Source organism: Pelophylax lessonae, assembly GCF_965119305.1.
Source record: "Pelophylax lessonae genome assembly, chromosome: 3".
In the NCBI taxonomy this organism is placed as follows: Eukaryota; Metazoa; Chordata; class Amphibia; order Anura; family Ranidae; genus Pelophylax; species Pelophylax lessonae.
The window spans coordinates 625,958,820-625,969,494 of NC_138770.1; positions in this window are offsets into that span (position 1 = coordinate 625,958,820).

Below are 10,675 nucleotides of genomic sequence, written 5' to 3' on the forward strand. Positions count from 1 at the left end.
GTGATCAGTTATGACACCAACCATTTTATTGCCTGACAGTTATGTTAATAGAGTAAAGCCACTCACAATTATCATTCACGGGATGTCTTGAATTTAATGGTTTTGAGAAACTGTTAAATTGATGGGTTTATTTCCACTTTTAGGGCTTGTTTACACCTTAGGTGCATGAAAACTGATGGGAAAACCATTTCGGTGAGTCTTTATGCACGTTGACATCAGTTTTCATGCGTGTCAGTAATGTGTCTTATTCGATTTCAATGTATTTATTATTTTTTAAGCATTTGGTACAGATCAAACAGTCCATATTGTGGGTACAGAGAAAGTAAGCCAAATACATGGATCAGTAATAAGGCAAACTGGTATCCAACAGACACTATAAAACAATCAGCAAAGATGTGACGTTGTTGCTGGAGCGTATCTCAGATCAATGAGAAGAATAATGGCACTTTCCCACTGCAAGTACCGGCTCAGCTCTACTCGGCCCTGCTTGGCCCTGTTTGCTTTTCCACTGCTGGTACCGCATGGTACGGTGTTGGAACGGTTCGGTACGGTATGGTTTGCTTTTCCACTAAAGTAGTACTAAAGTTAAGTGGGTGGGATAACAACAGGGTGGGTGGGATTCTCTGACCAATCAGTGGCTAGTAGTGACTGCATGCAAAGGATTGTGGGATATGGAACCGGGTATGGTACCTCTTGGAACCACAATCGAGGTGGTACTCTTTTTGAGAGCCGTACCGTTCGGTTCCATGCAGTGGAAAAGCGCCGCCGTACCGTACCAAACCGTTCCTACACCGTACCATGCGGTACCAGCAGTGGAAAAGCACAAAAGCGAGCCCAACCGTTCGGTTCCATGCAGTGGAAAAGCGCCATAACAAATCAGTACACGAAGTGTTGATAGCAAAAATCACATCATACGTATGGGTTTATGTGTTCTGTTCACACGTCAGTTTTTTTTCCCATGCAGAAAACTGCAAACATGTTGCAGATTCCTATGCAGAAAAAATCTACAGTGTTGTGAACAAACCAGTGTTGTTAACAGGCCACATAGAGAAGTTTTTTTTTTGTTCCATTCCGGAACACGTGCAGAAAAACTGACGTCTCTGCACATGGTGTGAACAAGGTGTAAGGTCTGAATATTCAGTTTCCTGCATAGCCCTGTATGAGATCCTATTTAACCCCCTCCTGGCAGCTGTCAGAGATCTTAAAGTGATAGTAAAGCCTTGCTTTTTTTTCTTCTTTAAAATATATGTTATATTTACCTGCTCTGTGTAGTGGTTTTGCACAGAGCAGCCCCAATCCTCCTCTTCTCAGGTCCCACGCCAGCGCTTCTGACTCCTTCCTCCTGCCAGGTGCCCTCAAAGCAAGCAGCTTGCTCTGGGGGCACCCAAGCAGGTGCACTCCCGTCCTTATACATGGAGATGTGGCTCAGCCCCACTCCTCTGTCTCCTTGTTGTGATTGAGAGCAGTGGGAGCCAATGGCTCTCGCTGCTGCCTAACGCCAATCAGGAGTGTGCGAGTCCAGAGAAATCGCTGGATCGAGTGCTCAGGTAAGTATTGGGGGCTGCTACACACAGAACGTTTTTTACCTTCATGCAAAGAATGCATGAAAGTAAAAAACCTTGTCAATTTACAACCACTTTAAAGAGGAGCTCCAAGCGCCTTCGGAAAAAATTAAAAGTCAGTAGCTTCAAATACTGTAGCTGCAGGCTTTTAATATAAGGGCACTTACCTGCTGTTGCTATTTATTTGTCAATGGCCCATCGATGGGGGCTGAACTTCCGGGTGACTTTGCCGCGGAAAAGTCAGCCTGAAGTGGGAGTGGGTTCCTATCAAAACTAGGTACGTAATCCCCCCTTCCCCCGAAAGGTGCCAAATGTGGCAGTGGAGGGAGGGGGGGAAGGAGGCAAACAAGCGGAGCTTCCCCTTTTGGGTGGAGCTCCGCTTTAAATCAGAACTAAACCCATCAATTTAACAGTTTCAAAAAACAGTTACATTTCCGGCATGTGCCGGAAATATAACTGTCACATTGTTAATGCTCTCAATTAAACTGTCAATCCATCAAATGGCTGGTGTCATAACTGATCACATGTGCAGCACCATGGCAGTTGAAGATCAAACAGTGGCCAAGATGGCGGCTTCCTTGGTTGAAAACGATGTGGAAAGTTTAATTTTCCTTTAACAGCTGAAGCCAGGAGAAGTGTTTCATGGGCTTCCTGATCACACGACCATTGTGAGTGCCGTGTCACCATCACCACAAGATCATTATCCTGTCCTACCGGCTCCCGATTGTCACTCTGTGAATGGGAGCTATTGGTCAAAGCACGGTCTCAGTGTTGGCGATGCATGATTGAACACAAAATGGTAATGCTTATATGTGGCAGCACATGAGTAAGACCCACCTTAGTGTTGATATAGATCCATGTACAGCTGGCATAAAGGTGTTAAGAACAGCAGGTATAGTTTCTGGCCCACATATGGGGGCAGATCTCTGAGGTCACCAGGAGTAACAATAACACAGCATAAGATCAAACTGTTCAATCCAAGGGTTTTGCATGGATTATTCTTGAAACTTTGTTAACCTTACATATATACACACATAGACATTTTGTCTTCTCACTGCCTATTGTACTCCTATTATCTGATTACCAATTGTTTTATACTTTGCTGGACGTTCTATAGGACATCTCCAGTCATGTTTTTATATATTAATGTATATTTTGTTTCTCACACTGAACAAAATAAATCTGTGAACATATTGTACAGAAAATATTGCTGTGATCTTAAAAAACGCAAAGCCTAAGTTTAGGGCCTCCACCCTACAAAAGCCTCCAACTCTGCTGGACTGCCCCCCACCTATACAAAAAAGGTTCTTTTCAGCAGTGGAGGTGGGCGTTCCTCTCTTTAAAGAATGGCGCTCAAGTAATGATGTGGGAGCAGCTATTTAGAGCATTCTACTGGAGAGAGAGGTGTCCATGACACCCCAGGCTCACAAGAAGCACCTTGAATGATGTTGGGTGTCATCCAACCGAGAAGAAGGCAGGTGGCTGGCTACAGAAGGGCAAAGAAGACGGCACTGAAGTGGCAATTCACTGCAATTTTTATTTATTTTTTTAACAGAGAGGTGGGGGACTTTTTTAATAACTGGAGTTCTGTTTGGAGTTATTGTTTTAAAGTTTGACTAAAGGTTATACAGTAAAACCTTGGATTGCGAGCATAATTCGTTCCGGAAACATGCTTGTAATCCAAAGCACTCTTATATCAAAGCGAATTTCCCCATAAGAAATAATGGAAACTCAGATGAATCGTTCCACAACCATTTATTCATAAGTCCTTCAGTTTATAGTCCATATAAAAAGATTATAGCATTGCATTATAGCATTATAACCATAAAATGTCCATCCACAAATAGGGGATTAGAAGCAAAATCCAGGGTATCAAAGAGAAGAGAGGCGCCTCTAAGTGTAGCAATATGGTTACATTTAATGAAGGTACAACATTTAGCAACTCACATGGTTGATGAATAAAACAGGCACATCTAAGTATGCAGGCATCCGGGGTAAAGCTGTCCACATAGACTATCTTCTGCACCGCCGGCTGCCAGTCTGTAATCCTGACCGGGAAGACCACCCTGCAGTAAAGCGATCTGAAAGCGAGGGGCAGCATGGAAAGGATGAAGTAGATGACGGTGCGGAGGATGGTCCTATGTGGACAGCTTTACCCCTGATGCCTGCATACTTAGATGTGCCTGTTCCAATCATCAACCATGTGAGTTGCTAAATGTTGTACCTTCATTAAATTTAACCATATTGCTACACTTGGAGGCGTCTCTCTTCTCTTTGATACCCTGGATTTTGCTTCTAATCCCCTTGTGGAAGCGTCTCTCTTCTCTTTTATACTCAGCTGTGACTTGAGGCTACTTGTATATCAAGACATCGCTTGTATATCAAGTCAAAATTTATTTGAAAATTTAGCTTGTCTTGCAAAGCGCTCTTAAACCAAGTTACTCTCAAACCAAGGTTTTACTGTATTTTGATGTAAGTCTTTTCACTTGACCATTTCCTATTTGCAAATTCCGTTCCTCTATGAGAAGCCTAAATGGTCCAATGCTTCTGATTCTGAGCACTGCTTGTGACAATTAGGATGACTCTGTTCCTCAAGGAATATAATGGGCTACGGGTGGTGCAATTTGCTCATTATAGCACATCCAGACTTTCCTGCTTATTAACTACTTCAGCTCTGCAAAGGTTTTACCCCCCTTAGACCCCATTCACACTGCCGCGACCAGAAAGTCGCCTCATAAGGGGAGACTTGTTAGTGCGACTTTCAGCGCGACTTTGCACAAACTTGTATGATAGACGACTTTGTACGACTTTGTATTTGGCCAATCAGAATATGATGGTTCTGGGTCATGCTCAATCACACAAAAAAAAGTTCTTAAAAATTTTCGTTTTTGATGGAGTGCCAATTATTGAAAAAATTATTGAAAAAAAAAAATGAGATTTCTTTGGATTTAGTGTCTGGGGGCGTCTAAAAAGTGTACCTGTGAAGTTTCAACTCTGTAGCATGTCCAGAACCAGAAAAAAGGATAATTATTTCTTAGAATTTTAGTAGCACAGGGATGGGGCTCCGCTCCACCTGGGCGTTTTTGTTGCAGGCGTTTAGTGTGCATTTTTTGGGCGTCTTTGGAGGCAGGCATAACATCTGAACTTCTGTATAGGGGTATATATACACACACATATATGTATTTATACACATACACATATATAGGTGTGAAAGTAGCGGAACCCTATGCCTGAAATTATTTGCAGGGATAGGGTTCTGCTCCTATCACACCTGTATGTGTGTATATATATAATGTGTGTGTGTGTGTGTGTGTGTGTGTGTATAGATACCCCTATAAAGAAGTTCAGATGTCATGCCTGCTTCCAAAGACGCCCAAAAAATGCCCAATAGACGCCTGCAACAAAAACGCCCAGGTGGAGCGGAGCCCCATCCCTGCGCTACTAAAAATGATAAGAAAAATGATCTTTTTTTCTGGTTCTGGACATGCTACAGAGCTGAGACTTCACATGTACACTTTTTAGACCCCCCAGACACTAAATCAGAAAAAAAAAATGCCTGCCTCCAAAGACGCCCAAAAAATGCCCGATAAATGCCTGCAACAAAAATGCTCAAGTGGAGCGGAGCTCCATCCCTGTGCTACTAAAAATTCTAAGAAAAATGATATTTTTTCCTGGTTCAGGACCATTTTAATGGAAAGTCGGATCACAAGTCGCTTCAAATAAGATAAGGAGGCGACTCCCATTGAAGTCTATGGGACAAGGCGGATACAAGTCACCTCAAAGTAGTACAGGGTCCTTTTCTGAAGTCAGAGAGACTTCAGTAGTGCCAATTAAGACGGCACTGATTGATTAACATTGCTTTTGTTATGTCAAGCGACTTGGGGCGACTTGAGGGCACACAAGTTGCCTCACAAGTCGCGGCAGTGTGAATGGACTCTTAATGACCAGGCCATTTTTTGCGATTCAGCACTGCGTTATTTTAACTAACAATTGCGCAGTCGTGCAATGCTGTACCCAAATATAATATATGTCCCTTTCCCCCCCACAAATAGAGCTTTCTTTGGGTGGTATCTGATCACCTCTGCGGTTTTTAGATTAATTTGCGCTATAAAAAAAAAAAGAGTGACAATTTTGAAAAAAAACACATTTTTTACTTTCTGCTATAAAACATTCCCAATAAAAAATGTTAAAAATCATTTTTTTTTTTTATCAGTTTAAGCCAATTTGTATTCTGCTACATATTTGGTAAAAAAAAATCCCAAAAAGTGTATATTAATTGGTTTGCGCAAAAGTTATAGCGTTTACAAACTACAGATTAGATTTTTGGACTTTTTATTTATTTTTGTTTTTATTAGTAATGGCGGCGATCAGCGATTTTTAGCGGTTCTGCAACATTGCGGCGCACAGATCGGACCCCTAATTAAAGCCTAGTACACACGCAACGAATCTCCGCCGACCGGTCGTCCATCTTTTGTCCAGAGTGGTGTTTTGTTGGTTGGAATGTGCCTAGACTGCACACAAATTTTCCCGCACGACAAAATTCTACTTCAGAAGTGATGTCATGTGTTGGATTGCTTTCTTTGTGTTCTTTCTTCTCTGAGCATGCCCAGTCTTGCTCATAATATTTTTCCCCATCGAAATCTGTACTAACTGCACGAAAATCGGACGTGTTTTGACGAAGGACAAAAATTTTATAGCCTGCACACCAGATTTTTTTCGGCCGAAAAGTCGGAGTCGGTTGTCGGAAGCATCATACTAACAAGCCGAAAATCGGCAGATCGGTCGTCGGACGAAAATTCCCGGCCGAATTTCGACTGTGTACGGGGCTTAACGTTTTTGACACTTTTTGTGGACCAGTGACATTAATACAGTAATGAGTGATAAATTATATGCACTGTTACTGTATAAATGACACTGGCAGGGAAGGGGGTTAATTACTGGGGGTGATCAAGGGGTTAAATCTATGCCTAAAGTGCTTGCCAACTGTGAGGGGGGGGGGGAACTCTGTGAAAGGCACACAGAGATCAGTGTTTTTGCTAAGCTGAAACACACCATCTCACTGTGCCTGACAGAATAGCCGCCTGCTTTGTTTACATAGGCAGGCGGCTCTCCTGTCAGTTTCCCAGAAGATCGCAGGAGGCCAGCGGCGGGTCGAGCCTGCTCCTCCCGCGGTCTGGCTCCTGCTATGTCTAATCACAGCGGGAGCGCACCGACGAGACGGCGTGCACATAATAATGTAGATCTACATGATTATGCGCAGTCGAGCCGCCCTGCCACAGTAAATCTGTGTGGGCAAGTGGTTAAAAAAACCTCCCCACCATAGGATTTCAATCCTTCACATGTGGGCACGTACCACTTTCATTGCAGGGCAACTATCACAGCAGCTGTAGACAGTGTTAGAACAAGGAGTTCAAAGTCAGGGGGATATCCCACACAATATAAAAACTCCTCCTATTAAGGGGGAAGCCTATAACTTTACCTGTAGCTTAGTGTAGACTTTTAAAGCAGGGAACCAATCAACAAGCAGAAAATTTGTTTTTTGGGGCAGTTCTTCTGGAACATTTCTTTAGGAATCAGCAATACATTTTTCAGTGATTTGAGCTACAGTAGCTCTTCTATTGAATCGGACGACATGGTTCAGCCAATGCTGTCCACATGCGTCAATGAGCTTCGGCCACCCATGACCTTGTTATCGGTTCACTTTTTTCCATTCCTTGGACCACTTTTGGTTGGTCCTAACCACTACAGACCGGGAATATCCCACAATAGCTGCAGTTTTGGAGTTGCCCTGACCCAGTAGTCTAGCCATTACCAGTTGGCCCTGATCAAAGCCCCTCAAATCCTTATGCTTGCCCATTTTTTCTGCTTTCAACAAATTAACTTCAGGGACAACATGTTTACTTGCTGCCTAATAAATCCCACCCGTGCCATGGTAAATTAGATAATCGTTTATAACATTATTATTATTGACTATACCCGTCAGTGGTCAAACATTTATATTATCCTTTCTGTTTTTCCTTGGAAGTCTTTCAAATGTCTACTATACTCATTTCTGGCCTACATATTTTGTGTGGAGCCCTAAGGTGTGTATATGCACATGCAAAAAAATTAAAGGAACGCTTTGAAAACACATCAGATCTCAATGGGAAATAATATCATGCTGGATATCAATACTGATATGGACTGGGTAATGTGTTTGGATCGAAAGGATGCCACATCGTTTGATGGGAATAAAAATGATCAACCTACAGAGGGCAGAATTCAAAGACACCCCGAAAATCAGAGTGAAAAAGTGATGCAGCAGGCAAGTCCATTTTGCTGAAATTTCATTGCAGCAACTCAAAATTGCACTCAGTATTTTGTATGACCCCCCACATGCTCGTATGCATTCCTGACAACGTTGGAGCATGCTCCTAATAAGACGACAGATGGTGTCCTGGGTTATTTCCTCCCAGATCTGGACCAGGGCATCACTGAGCTCCAGAACAGACTGAGGTGCAACCTGGCGGCGTTGGCTGGGCCGAAACATAATGTTCTAGAGGTGTTCTATTGGATTTACGTTGGGATTTACCTCCCAACTTTTAAACTTCTGAATGAGGAACACTTGAGGCGAGGGATGACCTATGTCGCGCTTAGCATGATGCGGTAAAATGTGGGTGTGGCCAAAGTCTCACTAGTGGGAGGGGATTAGGGGCGTGGTTAAACAAAACCCAGGCTTCCTTGTATATATTTGATTGCTTTGTCTGAGCCTACCTTAACCACTTGCTACCCGCCCGCCGTCAAATGACGGCGGAGCGGTGCAGCTATTGTTCTTGGACACCGTCATATGACGGCGCACCAGATCAGCCTCTCGTGCGTGCGAAGCGGCGATCGTGGCTGTGCCTTGTTGCTAGGACACGGCGCGACCCCAATCTCGGTAAAGAATCAATGACATGACTCTTTACCCATGTGATCGGCTGTGTCCAATCACAGCTGGTCACATGTAAATGAGGAAGTGCCGTTATTCGGCTCTCCTCGCCTCACACTGTCAGAGTGTGAAGCGAGGAGAGCCGATCAGCGGCTCCTCCTCATAGGGGAGACAAGTAAAAGTAATCAGGGCACTGATCATCAGTGCCCCGATTAAACAAAATGTAAATAATGTGCCAATTACTGCCCACCATCAGTGCCCGCCATCAATGCCCACAATCAGTGCCCATAGTGCTGCCAGTCAGTGCCTGCTCATCAAGGCACTGACTGGCAGCACTATGAGCACTGATGGTGCTGCCCATCAGTGTCCGTCAGTGCCACCCATCAGTGCCGCCTATCAGTGCAACATATTAGTGCCACCTCATCAGTGCCCATCAGTGCAGCAGCATCAGTGCACATCAGTGGAGAAAAATTATTTATTTTCAAAAGTTACTCACAGAAAATAAGAAAAACTTTTTTTTTTCAAAATTTTCTGTCTTTTTTTTCTTTTTTTTTTAAATAAAAAATCCAGTGGTGATTAAATACCACCAAAAAAAAGCTCTATTTGTGTGAAAAAAAATGATAAAAATTTCTTATGGGTACAGTGTAGCATGACCGCGCAATTGTCATTCAAAATGTGAGAGCGATGAAAGCTGAAAATTGGCCTGGGCAGGAAGGGGGTAAAAGGGCACTGTAGGCAAATGGTTAAAGAAAAACTTTTAAATAGTCAGGGACTGCATTGCAACCAGCAACTGTTGAGACATCGAACACTTGAGAAGTATACAGGTCCTTCTCAAAATATTAGCATATTGTGATAAAGTTCATTATTTTCTGTAATGTACTGATAAACATTAGACTTTCATATATTTTAGATTCATTACACACAACTGAAGTAGGGCAAGCCTTTTATTGTTTTAATATTGATGATTTTGGCATACAGCTCATGAAAAACCAAAATTCCTATCTCAAAAAAGTAGCATATCATGAAAAGGTTCTCTAAACGAGCTATTAACCTAATCATCTGAATCAACGAATTAACTCTAAACACCTGCAAAAGATTCCTGAGGCTTTTAAAAACTCCCAGCCTGGTTCATTACTCAAAACCGCAATCATGGGTAAGACTGCCGACCTGACTGCTGTCCAGAAGGCCATCATTGACACCCTCAAGCAAGAGGGTAAGACACAGAAAGAAATTTCTGAACGAATAGGCTGTTCCCAGAGTGCTGTATCAAGGCACCTCAGTGGGAAGTCTGTGGGAAGGAAAAAGTGTGGCAGAAAACGCTGCACAACGAGAAGAGGTGACCGGACCCTGAGGAAGATTGTGGAGAAGGACCGATTCCAGACCTTGGGGGACCTGCGGAAGCAGTGGACTGAGTCTGGAGTAGAAACATCTAGAGCCACGGTGTACAGGCGTGTGCAGGAAATGGGCTACAGGGGCCACATTCTCCAGGTCAAGCCACTTTTGAACCAAAAACAGCGGCAGAAGCGCCTGACCTGGGCTACAGAGAAGCAGCACTGGACTGTTGCTCAGTGGTCCAAAGTACTTTTTTCGGATGAAAGCAAATTTTGCATGTCATTCGGAAATCAAGGTGCCAGAGTCTGGAGGAAGACTGGGGAGAGGGAAATGCCAAAATGCCTGAAGTCCAGTGTCAAGTACCCACAGTCAGTGATGGTCTGGGGTGCCATGTCAGCTGCTGGTGTTGGTCCACTGTGTTTTATCAAGGGCAGGGTTAATGCAGCTAGCTATCAGGAGATTTTGGAGCACTTCATGCTTCCATCTGCTGAAAAGATTTATAGAGATGAAGATTTCATTTTTCAGCACGACCTGGCACCTGCTCACATTGCCAAAACCACTGGTAAATGGTTTACTGACCATGGTATTACTGTGCTCAATTGGCCTGCCAACTCTCCTGACCTGAACCCCATAGAGAATCTGTTGGATGTTGTGAAGAGAAAGTTGAGAGACGCAAGACCCAACACTCTGGATGAGCTCAAGGCCGCTATCGAAGCATCCTGGGCCTCCATAACACCTCAGCAGTGCCACAGGCGGATCGCCTCCATGCCACACCGCATTGAAGCAGTCATTTCTGCAAAAGGATTCCCGACCAAGTATTGAGTGCATAACTGAACATAATTATTTGAAGGTTGACTTTTTTTGTATTAAAAAC